Below are 13,381 nucleotides of genomic sequence, written 5' to 3'. Positions count from 1 at the left end.
CATACATACATACATACATACATACATACAGTACAGGCCAAACGTTTGGACACACCTTCTCCTCATTCAATGCGTTTTCTTTATTTTCATGACTATTTACATTGTAGATTGTCAATGAAGGCATCGAAACTATGAATGAACATGTGGAGTTATGTACCTAACAAAAACGGGTGAAATAACTGAAAACATGTTTTATATTATAGTTTCTTCAAAATAGCCACCCTTTGCTCTGATTACTGCTTTGCACACTCTTGGCATTCTCTCGATGAGCTTCAAGAGGTAATGGTTTTCACTTCACAGGTGTGCTTGAAGCTCATCGAGAGAATGCATTGAATTAAAAGAACTAGTTCGGTAGATGCTGGTCTTGCTCGTGTTTGTGCTGTTTTTATGGCAACATGAGCCCAGAGTTGTGTATTGCGGATGTATTGATGCTGGTAAATTCGTTGGGCGACATCCATTATTACCAAGGTGTTGACACTTGATGTAGTTTCTGGAAATAAACATGTTTTTTTTGTAAGACAATAAAATGTGTTAATTTAGCCTTCGTTCTTAACTAAACAATCCAAGTCCCGGAGTGAATAGCCTTGGAAAAAGAAGACTTAAGTTCAACTTTACCTCATCGGTCAGTGTATGTTTTGGTCGTTGAAATGTTGTTGTCACGAATGGAAATTGGTAAACAACAAACAAAGTATTGGTTTATGTACATTTCATTTTAAAATCAGAGTTTCTGCGGGGCGTTTAAAAGCATTAAAAGTCAGTAAGTGGATTTTGTGGAAAGTAAGGCCATTAAAAAGCATTAAATATGATGACAAGAGGCTTTTAAAATTAATATGGTTGCAATTGGCAACAAAACAAACCCTGACCCAGTTTTGGGTTAAAAAAAAACCTGCGCTTCAACTGCATATTTTGCTAACGAATATTGAATCCATTTTATGTCTGTTTGTTTACCTATTTAGGATAATTAAGTTATTGAACTTCCAACTACAATTCAATACTACAGTATTGAAAAATGTTTGTGTCAAAATGTTTACTTGCATTGTTAGTATTAGTCTTATGGTATATATATATATATATATATATATATATATATATATATATATATATATATATATATATATATATATATATATATATATATATATATATATATATATATATATATATATATATATATATATATATATATATATACGGCGTGGCGAAGTTGGTAGAGTGGCTGTGCCAAAAATCGGAGAATTGCTGGTTACTGGGGTTCAATCCCCACCTTCTACCATCCTAGTCACGTCCGTTGTGTCCTTGGGCAAGACACTTCACCCTTGCTCCTGATGGCTGCTGGTTAGCGCCTTGCATGGCAGCTCCCACCATCAGTGTGTGTGTGAATGGGTGAATGTGGAAATACTGTCAAAGCGCTTTGAGTACCTTGAAGGTAGAAAAGCGCTATACAAGTATAACCCATTTATCATTTATTTATTATTTATATATATATATATGTATATGTATATGTATATGTATATGTATATATATATATATATATATATGTATATGTATATGTATATATATATGTATATGTCTTAATTAGATTATCCAAAAAATAGTGCTCGATACCATGGTAGAGCGTAATATGTATGTGTGGGGAAAAAATCACAAGACTATTTCATCTTGAAATGATGAAATGAAATAGTCTTGTGATTTTTTCCCCACACATACATATATATATATATATATATATATATATATATATATATATATATATATATATATATATATATATATATATATATATATATATATATATATATATATATATATATATATATATATATATATACACACATATATATATATATACACATATATATATATATACACATACATATACAGTACAGGCCAAAAGTTTGGACACACCTTCTCCGCATTCAATGCGTTTTCTTTATTTTCATGACTATTTACATTGTAGATTGTCAGTGAAGGCATCAAAACTATGAATGAACACATGTGGAGTTATGTACCTAACAAAAACAGGTGAAATAACTGAAAACATGTTTTAGATTCTATCCATCCATCCATCAATTTTCTACCGCTTATTCCCTTCGGGGTCGCGGGGGGCGCTGGAGCCTATCTCAGCTACAATCGGGCGGAAGGCGGGGTACACCCTGGACAAGTCGCCACCTCATTGCAGGGCCAACACAGATAGACAGACAACATTCACTCTCACATTCAAGTTTCTTCAAAATAGCCACCCTTTGCTCTGATTACTGCTTTGCACACTCTTGGCATTCTCTCGATGAGCTTCAAGAGGTAGTCACCTGAAATGGTTTTCACTTCACAGGTGTGCTTGAAGCTCATCGAGAGAATGCATTGAATTAAAAGAACTAGTTCGGTAGATGCTGGTCTTGCTCGTGTTTGTGCTGTTTTTATGGCAACATGAGCCCAGAGTTGTGTATTGCGGATGTATTGATGCTGGTAAATTCGTTGGGCGACATCCATTATTACCAAGGTGTTGACACTTGATGTAGTTTCTGGAAATAAACATGTTTTTTTTTGTAAGACAATAAAATGTGTTAATTTAGCCTTCGTTCTTAACTAAACAATCCAAGTCCCGGAGTGAATAGCCTTGGAAAAAGAAGACTTAAGTTCAACTTTACCTCATCGGTCAGTTTATGTTTTGGTCGTTGAAATGTTGTTGTCATGAATGGAAATTGGTAAACAACAAACAAAGTATTGGTTTATGTGCATTTCATTTTAAAATCAGAGTTTCTGCGGGGCGTTTAAAAGCAATAAAAGTCAGTAAGTGGATTTTGTGGAAAGTAAGGCCATTAAAAAGCATTAAATATGATGACAAGAGGCTTTTAAAATTAATATGGTTGCAATTGGCAACAAAACAAACCCTGACCCAGTTTTGGGTTAAAAAAAAAACCTGCGCTTCAACTGCATATTTTGCTAACGAATATTGAATCCATTTTATTTCTGTTTGGTTACCTATTTAGGATAATTAAGTTATTGAACTTCCAACTACAATTCAATGCTACAGTATTGAAAAATGTTTGTGTCAAAATGTTTACTTGCATTGTTAGTATTAGTCTTATGGTATATATATATATATATATATATATATATATATATATATATATATATATATATATATATATATATATATATATATATATATATATATATATATATATATATATATATATATATATATATACGGCGTGGCGAAGTTGGTAGAGTGGCTGTGCCAAAAATCGGAGAATTGCTGGTTACTGGGGTTCAATCCCCACCTTCTACCATCCTAGTCACGTCCGTTGTGTCCTTGGGCAAGACACTTCACCCTTGCTCCTGATGGCTGCTGGTTAGCGCCTTGCATGGCAGCTCCCACCATCAGTGTGTGAATGTGTGTGTGAATGGGTGAATGTGGAAATACTGTCAAAGCTCTTTGAGTACCTTGAAGGTAGAAAAGCGCTATACAAGTACAACTAGGGATGATGTTTGATAAGGAATTATCGAGTTCGAGCCTATTATCGAATCCTCTTATCGAACCGATTCCTTATCGATTCTCTTATCGAGTCCAGATAGGTTGTTGTATATGGAAAAAAACACACAATATTTGGTTTAACAAAAGCTCACTTTTATTATATAATAAAAAAATTAAATCTAATAAATAAATCAATATTGACTGTTACTCACCTAAAAAAATTAAATAAAATAAATAAATATTGACTGTTGTTACCCAAAGAATATTAAGTGGGATTTTTCAGAGAAACAAATATATACAGTGACACAAAAACAACCTGTCTCTGTGATCACTATAGGTGTATAAATAATAATATAGTGTTAAATAAAATCAGTCCCTTGGGCACAAAACTGAAAATAATACAGCTCTCCAAAAAGTGCACTTCTGCTGCTATTTGACATAACTGTTTATGATGCTTTGACATTTTTGCACTTTATTTCTTTATTGAAAGACAATTCTAAGAAGAGAAAAGTTGTTTGCAAATGTGGTTACAATGCTAAAAAATGAAAAGTTAAAGCTAAAAAAGAAATACACTTTATTGAGTTAACATTATTTCTTTATGGGGGAAAGATGTTATGAGCTAGAGCAGTGGTCCCCAACCACCGGGCCGCGGCCCGGTACCGGTCCGTGGACCGATTGGTACCGGGCCGCAGCCGCACAAGAAGTTTAAAAAAAAAAAAAAAAAATTTATTAAATCAACATAAAAACACAATATATACATTATATATCAATACAAATCAATATAGTCTGCAGGGATACAGTCCGTAAGCACACATGATTGTATTTCTTTATGACAAAAAAAAATAAAAACTTTTTTTTTTACTACACCCTGCCCCCTCCGGTCCGTGGGACAGATTTTCAAGCATTGACCGGTCCGCAAGTACAAAAAGGTTGGGGACCACTGAGCTAGAGAATATAACAACTACACTACCCAGCATGCAACGGGAGTTACGAGCATGCGCGGTCACCCCGAAAAGTGTTGCATGTTGTCACCCGTGAAAGTAAACGTCAAGAACTCAGCCAACACGCCTCGTCTGCATTATTTATAATTAGACAGACAACACATATACAGTGTGATTTTGTTTTGTTTACAAGGAAAGAAAAACAAAAGTTAAAAAAGGGAGATGTGTTGTATATATATGTATGTGCTGCGGTTGCATTAAGAACGTTGCGACAGCTGCCGTAAAGGAGGTGGGTTGCTAGCCTGGTTGCTATGTTTCCGGTTGGTCGTAAAAGTGTTCGTCATGTGTTTTTACCCTGCTAAAATCTCTCAGTAAAGTTATTCGTTGGATTATACCTTTTGTTTCGAACTTTATTACACCTTGGAGCGCTTTTTCCCGTCCATTGTTTTCCTGCTTTCCCTATCTGCGCCTAATGACTGAGCTACATGACGTAATTTCTTGTGATGTCCCACGGAGCATTTCTGGTCGGGACGGGATTCCACTCTTTTTCTTTACTATAGTGGTCTCGATAACGGGTACCGGTTCTCAAAAAGGGATTCGAGTCCGAGGACTCGGTTCTTTTCTTATCAAACAACCGGGAAAACCGGTTTCGAGTATCATCCCTAAGTATAACCCATTTATCATTTATTTATATATATATATATATATATATATATATATATATATATATATATATATATATGTATATGTATATGTATATGTATATGTATATATATATATATATATGTATATATATATATATATATATATATATATATATATGTATATATATATATACATATATATATATATATATATATATATATATATATATATACAGTACAGGCCAAAAGTTTGGACACACCTTCTCCTCATTCAATGCGTTTTCTTTATTTTCATGACTATTTACATTGTAGCTTGTCAGTGAAGGCATCAAAACTATGAATGAACATGTGGAGTTATGTACTTAACAAAAACAGGTGAAATAACTGAAAACATGTTTTAGATTCTATCCATCCATCAATTTTCTACCGCTTATTCCCTTCGGGGTCGCGGTGGGCGCTGGAGCCTATCTCAGCTACAATCGGGCGGAAGGCGGGGTACACCCTGGACAAGTCGCCACCTCATCGCAGGGCCAACACAGATAGACAGACAACATTCACTCTCACATTCAAGTTTCTTCAAAATAGCCACCCTTTGCTCTGATTACTGCTTTGCACACTCTTGGCATTCTCTCGATGAGCTTCAAGAGGTAGTCACCTGAAATGGTTTTCACTTCACAGGTGTGCTTGAAGCTCATCGAGAGAATGCTTTGAAGTGAAATAATTAGTTTGCTATATGCTGGTCTTGCTCGTGTTTGTGCTATTTTTATGGCGAAATGAGCCCAGAGTTGTGTATTGCGGATGTATTGTTGCTAGTAAATTTGTTGGGTGACATCCATTATTACCAAGGTGTTCACGGTTGATGTATTTTCTAGAAATAAGGGTGTATTTTTTTTGTGGGACAAACATATGTGTTCATTTAGCCTTCATTCTTAACTAAACAGCTAAATTTTTGTTTCGTCTGACCATAGAACGTTCCTCCAGAAGGTCTTATCTTTGTCCATGTGATGTCAGTCGAAACAAAAATTGAGCTGTCTGGCCACAATACCCAGTAATATGTTTGGAGGAGAAAGGGTGAGGCCTTTAATCACAGGAACACTATTCCTACCGTCAAGCATGGGGGTGGTAGTATTATGCTCTCGGCCTCTTTTGCTGCCAATGGAACTGGTGCTTTACAGAGAGTAAATGGGACAGTAAAAAAGGAGGATTACCTCCAAATTCTTCAGGGCAACCTAAAATCATCATCTCAGAGGTTGGGTCTTGGGTGCAGTTTGGTGTTCCAACAGGTCAAAGACCCCAGGCTAGAATGAAGGTTTTAGAATGGCCTTCCCAAAGTCCTGACTTAAACGTGTGGACAATGCTGAAGAAACAAGTCCATGTCAGAAAACCAACAAATTTAGCTGAACTGCACCAATTTTGTCAAGAGGAGTGGTCAAAAATTCAAGCAGAAGCTTGTGGATGGCTACCAAAAGCGCCTTATTGCAGTGAAACTTGCCAAGGGACATGTAACCTTTTGACCACTATTCAACATTATCGTTGTCAAATACTTTTGTCTATACAGACAATGGCTTTTGATTATATATAATAATGATCTGCAGTTGGACATGTATATTAAAATTGTTACAAGTTGCATTAAAAAACATTAAATTAGATTTGCTGATACCTGCAGAAATCCTGTAAAATGCAAAAAACAAAAAAAACAAAGTGTTTTTGGTGTTGAAGAGCAATAACTACAACAACAAAAAATTGATACATATTTTTTTCTATTTCATAAAAAAAAGAAAGTGAATCCCCAGTAAACAGAGATGGAAAAACTGACAGATTTTTGTTTCATTTGCGGACTCCAGAAGTTTTTGTTTCCCAAGTAAAAGCAAGCACACGACTATGACACTCATGTGCCTGTGACTCTTGCTATAATGTATGTGGAGCTCTACACAGAAAATATTTTAGACATGTGAAATGTGCACGCAAATGCAGAAATCTGCTTTTTTAAACATTCACATTTTTTAATGACATATCAATAAAAATACCTAAACAAAACATGTTGAAGGCTCGCATGTTCCTCTCGCCTCAACGTCTCTCAGAACCGCAACGTTTGACGGCTGTTTACTTTGCTGCTGATCATATTTGGATGATTACAGTCCCGACAGTTAATTCCCAACCAGTTGTGGTTTCAGAGCATTCATTGGTAGCCAGCGAGAAGGTATGTTTTTGATGTGACGGATCGTAAACTGATGTCACAACACTGGAAGTATGTTACCCGAGGGCGTGGCTACAGGATAAACTTGCCAAATGTCTGCATGTTATAGAATTATACATACATTTTCAATGATATTCATGTTAGTAAATGATCTACTGAAAAATACGTGGGGGCGTTCAATGGGACATGTGTCAAAAGGACAGCCAAAAGTGGTTGGTCGATGAGAATAAATCTAAAGTAAAATATAGTGTAGACCAGGGGTCACCAACCTTTTTGAAACCAAGAGCTACTTCTTGGGTACTGATTAATGCGAAGGGCTACTAGTTTGATACACACTTAAATAAATTGCCAGAAATAGCCAATTTGCTCAATTTACCTTTAACTCTGTTATTATTAATAATTAATGATATTTATCTTTGTGGAAACACTGATCATCTTAATGATTTCTTACAATAAATGTATATAGAAACAGATGAATATCAATATGCAAAACTTTATTTTTATATTTTCTCTAAGTGCACGTTTTTCAAATTGAACATTTTCAAGTGATCACTTCTAAGACAGTCTTGTGAAATCACAATATCCCATTTTAACTAGCTAGCCACTAACATTTTTGAACAAATCATGAATTACTTTGCACCATGTTTGTACAAATAATAACTCATGTAAAATACAAAAGTCAACTCTCAAATTTTTAAATAAATCATGTCACACTTTGAACTGGACACCAAATCTGTTATCTGTTTCTTTGTCAGTTAGTGAAGACCAAGTCTTTAAAATATTTTCTTGGATTTTCAAATTTAATTTGAGTTTTGTGTCTCTTAGAATTAAAAATGTTGAGCAAAGCAAGACCAGCTTGCTAGTAAATAAATAACATTTTAAAAATAGAGGCAGCTCACTGGTAAGTGCTGCTATTTGAGCTATTTTTAGAACAGGCCAGCGGGCTACTCATCTGGTCCTTACGGGCTACCTGGTGCCCGCGGGCACCGCGTTGGTGACCCCTGGTGTAGAAATTCACCCAATTGCAGGAAATGTAGTCTTGATTTTCAAAAATGTATATTTGTGTTTGCATGTCCAGCACTTTTTGCTCCTTTTCTTCCTCATATTTCCTCTTTTTTTCTCAAAAGGTCGCTCACATCTGTGTATTTCACCGAATTGTTGCCGTTTTGTGAACTGAATTTGTATTTATCAAATTCTGCTGAGAATTTTATTGAATTCAATAGGCGAGCAAAACTTGTTTAAAAATTTTTTTTTTTTTTAAATAGTGTTTAAAAATGTCAGTTTGTTATAATAGTGTTTTAAAAATTCAGTGCAGAAATTAAAACTCAAGACTCACTTCCAGTAAATTAAAACTGAGGCAGTCGATTTTGTCAGCCAATGAGGTGCTTTAGTGTTAATTTAACGGAAGCGAGTCTGAGTTTTGAAGTAGTTATTTTTTCAAAATTAATTTTTATAAGCTGAATTTTTGTTAACTGATTTTTTTACACTGAATTTTTTTAAACTGCATTTTTATACACTATATCTTTAAAAACACAAATTTTACTCACAATTTTTTCTTCAATCAATTTTTCAGCATAATTTAAACAGTTTCCAAAATTCAGTTACATAAATTCAGTGTCCATAAAAACTTTCGTAACAAATAGACTAATTAACCTCCATAGGATTCCAATGAACATTTTTAATTTTGATTATTTTTAATAATCACTATAGACAGCGATTTTAAATTTGACAAACAAGTCAATGGCGTTTTAAAATCGTGTTTTTATCATCTTCGTCTTTTAGCAAAGGTAAAACCATTTTTATCTTTTAACCTTTTTGAACAAGTTGTGCATGCTTTTATTTCAAGTCGCCTGGACTACTGCAATGCACTTTATGCTGGCATTAGCCAAAAAGCTCTCTCCAGGTTGCAGTTAGTCCAGAACGCGGCAGCACGACTTTTAACAGGGGCCAGGAAACGCCAGCATATAACCCCAATTCTTCGGAGTTTGCACTGGCTCCCTGTTCATTTTAGAATTGATTTTAAATCCTTGCTGTTTGTTTTTAAAGCTTTACATGGACTGGCACCTCAGTATATCTCGGACCTCATCCAAATTTACACTCCTGCGCGTGCTCTGAGGTCCGAGAGCCAGCTCCAGCTCGTGGTGCCCAGGACGAGACTTAAACCCAGGGGAGACAGGGCCTTCTCTGTGGTCGGCCCTAAACTCTGGAACACTCTGCCCCTCCATGTTCAAACTGCTTCCACAGTGGAGTGTTTTAAGTCTCGTCTTAAGACCCACTTTTATTCTTTGGCTTTTAACACTACGTGAGTTGTGTGGTCTTCTGTCCTCTGTTGTCCTCTGTGTTTTTTTTAATAAATTTTGATGTCTATTTTACTGTTTTAATTGGTTTTACCCTTTAAAATCGTTTTTAATCATATTTATTTTTTATATTGTCTCTGTATTGGTTTTCTATTCATTTATTCTTTGTTTTTATTCAGTCATTGGTGTAGCATAATATTGTTTTTAATATTGTTTTTAACATGGCTGTGCAGCACTTTGGAAGCATTGTTGTTGTGTAAATGTGCTATATAAATAAAGTGGATTGGATTGATTGATTTTACTCACCGCAGATTTTTTTTTGCAGGGGAGTTTTGTCCATTGTAAACTTGCCTAATTTTGTCAGAGCTTTGTGGCGCGAGTAATTGTCCAATCCGAAACTTGTGATATTCTGGATAAACTATGATTGTGTTCTCCATCATGAGTATTGGCGTATAGTGGAGATGAAAACACACAGCTCATTATTGATCATTAATACCAACATTTATGTTCCTATTAAGCATAATCAGTCTACCCACATCCTAGTAATATAAACATGTTTCACCCTTACAATCTTTTTCATACAAGAATGTCATGTAATCTAACTTCTGATCAAATACTTAATGTTTGTCCCTTTTTCCTTGTAGACTGGACCATGAAGACGGGACCATGAAATATCCTGTTAAATACTAGACATACAGCACCTTGTAAATACTACAACTTCTGAGAGGTAATCCTCTGTTCATACTTGATTGTTTCAGGCCATGTCCACAGGAACACAGATACTTAATAAACGCATACTTATCTATGCGTTTAGGCCTCTTGTCCACACGCAGGCGGATACTTTTATCTTTAAAAGCGCAGACTTTTACAAACGCTGGCCAAAGTGTAGAGTTCCAAAACTCTCCGCTTAGCGTATGCGTGGACACGGCACAAACGTAGACTTGTGATGACGTCACGGTTGTGCGCTGTCATTTCCAAGCTCAACAACACTGCCCTGCTGGCTTTAAACACACTATAAGAGGACTTACTGAATGTTTGAACTAGGACTTGGCAATATGGCCTTTTATTAATATCTCAATATTTTTGGGCCATGTCACGATACACCAGGGGTGGGCAATTAATTTTTACCGGGGGCCGCATGAGCAACCCGAGCACTGCTGGAGGGCCACACCAACAATATTTCAATTAAATTTTGCTCAAATTATTTTTGATATACCGTAAGATAAATAATAATAATAATAATAATATTTTCATTTAACCTAACTTATCTTTATTCAAAAGCACATGGCTTTTGATGGTTTTATTTTTAACACTTTCTTACACAACGCTTACTGATGTGTAATACCATGCAAAAATTTAAATTTCTGTCACTTTATCCTGCATCCAAGTCTGACGCTCTTTTTAAACTTTTATTGAGCAACCTATACTAACACAGCTCAACTAATCTCGTTCCTTCCACACGCACATTTATCCTCACTCCTTCCGCAACTCAAGAACACAACATCAACTTCAGCAGGTCGTTACACTATATTCTTTAAACACAGCAACATGTGTACCACAAATTAAGCACATGGCTTTACCTTTACTTGGCAGTCCATGTCTTTTTCAAAACACGCCATTCGTCATCAACTTTTCTCTTTTTAGCGCATCTGGGATAACCGGGCATCACTTGTTGCTGTGCGCCTTCACTCACAGGACATACGCCCATAAATAACACTTTTCAAAATAAAAGCAGCACAGTTGTATTGCACGCACGACATAGATGTTTTTTTTAAATTTATTTTGTAATTTGTGATTGCCGCTGCGCGCACGAGCATACGTCCACACGAAAGTAATACAAATAATGCTTTTCAAAATAAAAGCAGCACTGTTGTATTGCACACTCGAGATAGATACTTTTTAAAATGTATTTTGTAATTTATGATTGGCCTCACGCGGGCCGGATGTGGCCCATGGGCCGCAGAATGCCCAGGTCTGCGATACACGATATATATCTGGATAATTTGCCTTAGCCTTGAATGAACACTTGATGCATATAATCACAGCAGTATGATGATTCTATGTGTCTACATTAAAACATTCTTCTTCATACTGCATTAATATATGCTCATTTTAAACTTTCATGCAGACAGGGAAATCACAACTAAGTCAATTGACCAAAACTGTATTTATTAAACAGTTATTAAGCAGTGGCACAAACATTCATGTCATTTCAAACAGAAAGTGCAAGATTGTCAAGAGACATTTTAAAACAAACTATAAGTGCCCTTTTGTGCATGATGTCACTAAGATGACATATCAAAACACTAAATTAAAGTGCACTTTTTGTACAGAACGCCACTACAATAGTTAAAAACAAATAAAGTGCACTTTTGTGCATGATGTCACACAATATATTTCAATAAGTGTCAAATAAAAATGAGCTGCATAATAGGAAATCGAATAGTGTACCGTATTTTTCGGAGTATAAGTCGCTCCGGAGTATAAGTCGAACCGGCCGAAAATGCATAATAAAGAAGGAAAAAAAACATAAGTCGCATTTTTTGGGGAAATTTATTTGATGAAACCCAACACCAAGAATAGACATTTGAAAGGCTATTTAAAATAAGTAAAGAATAGTGAACAACAGGCTGAATAAGTGTACGTTATATGAGGCATAAATAACCAACTGAGAATGTGCCTGGTATGTTAACGTAACATATTATGGTAAGAGTCATTCAAATAACTATAACATGTAGAACATGCTATACGTTTACCAAACAATCTGTCACTCCTAATCGCTAAATCCCATGAAATCTTATACATCTAGTCTCTTACGTGAATGAGCTAAATATTATTTGATATTTTACGGTAATGTGTTAATAGTTTCACACATAAGTTGCACTCCCGGCCAAACTATGAAAAAAAATGTGACTTATAGTCCGAAAAATATGGTATGTCCTTCCCTATGTGGTAGGTTCCTGCGGACGTTATCTCCTTCTATTGTAGACTATTTTTTTCATACAGTGTTGATGTGGAAATGGTTGCCTCAGCATTTTGTTGGTGTGGCACCAAACGGAGATGTTGACATGCGGAGTTTCAAGCACTCTTCATTCTCTAGCGGGTGACTTTTCAAATGATGCTACATATTAGCAGTAATGCAACTTTTTGTAGCAACGCTTTTGCCCCACATTTGACAAATTACAGTTGTCTGTTCGACATCTTCCCGCTTGAAGCCAAACCACCGCCAGACGATGGACCCCTGCTGTTTTTCTTGGGAATTAATTCTTCCTTCATTTGTTACCAAATTCGCACCTTCTTTCTCTCGTATTACCACTCGCACCACAGCTAACGTTACCCATGCTGCTACCTCTCTGCTGCGCGAGGGCGTATACGTATGTGACGTATGTAAGAAGGTGCGCTTGTTTTACGTCTCTGTGAGGAGAGACAAGAAAGAGTGAGAAACGCCTGTAGTGTAATGCCCGCAGCTAAAAGCAACTGCGTGAGAACGTATACTCGAATATCGCGATATAGTCATTTTCTATATCGCACAGAGACAAACCCGCGATATATCGAGTATATCGATATATCGCCCAGCCTTAGTTTGAACGTAAACATGCTGCTCTTTTCACTCAACAAAATGGGCTTTGCGACACTCCCCCCGGCACTAATGACAGTCAGCTGTTTTGGATACGATCGCTTAGGAACCTCCGCCTGACGGGACAACTTTGACCAGCAAGACTTTTTGTTCTGTGTCATAAGAAAGGTGCAACATTATCTTATGTTTTGAGTCCTTGTTTAACGACAAATCAGGAGGTTAACTTACGTGTCTTGCTTCCCTTTTTGTA

General features: G+C 35.9%; 1 protein-coding gene across 2 annotated transcripts in view; it reads left to right on the top strand.

The window, feature by feature from the left end:
- Nucleotides 1–13,381, top strand: part of spopla (speckle type BTB/POZ protein like a) — a 52,172-nt gene that overhangs the window by 1,356 nt on the left and 37,435 nt on the right. Inside the window, exon 2 of one of the 2 annotated variants that reach the window (XM_062068475.1) lies at nt 10,199–10,281. The exons of the other annotated variant lie outside the window; for it this stretch is intronic. The gene's annotated coding sequence lies outside the window, so the exon portion shown is untranslated. The remainder of the gene's footprint in view (nt 1–10,198; nt 10,282–13,381) is intronic. 2 annotated transcript variants of the gene reach the window in all.

This window comes from Entelurus aequoreus, linkage group LG13 (assembly GCF_033978785.1).
Source record: "Entelurus aequoreus isolate RoL-2023_Sb linkage group LG13, RoL_Eaeq_v1.1, whole genome shotgun sequence".
NCBI lineage: Eukaryota > Metazoa > Chordata > Actinopteri > Syngnathiformes > Syngnathidae > Entelurus > Entelurus aequoreus.
The sequence above is the reverse complement of the archived record's forward strand: the minus strand, read 5'-3'. Positions and strand labels throughout refer to the sequence as shown.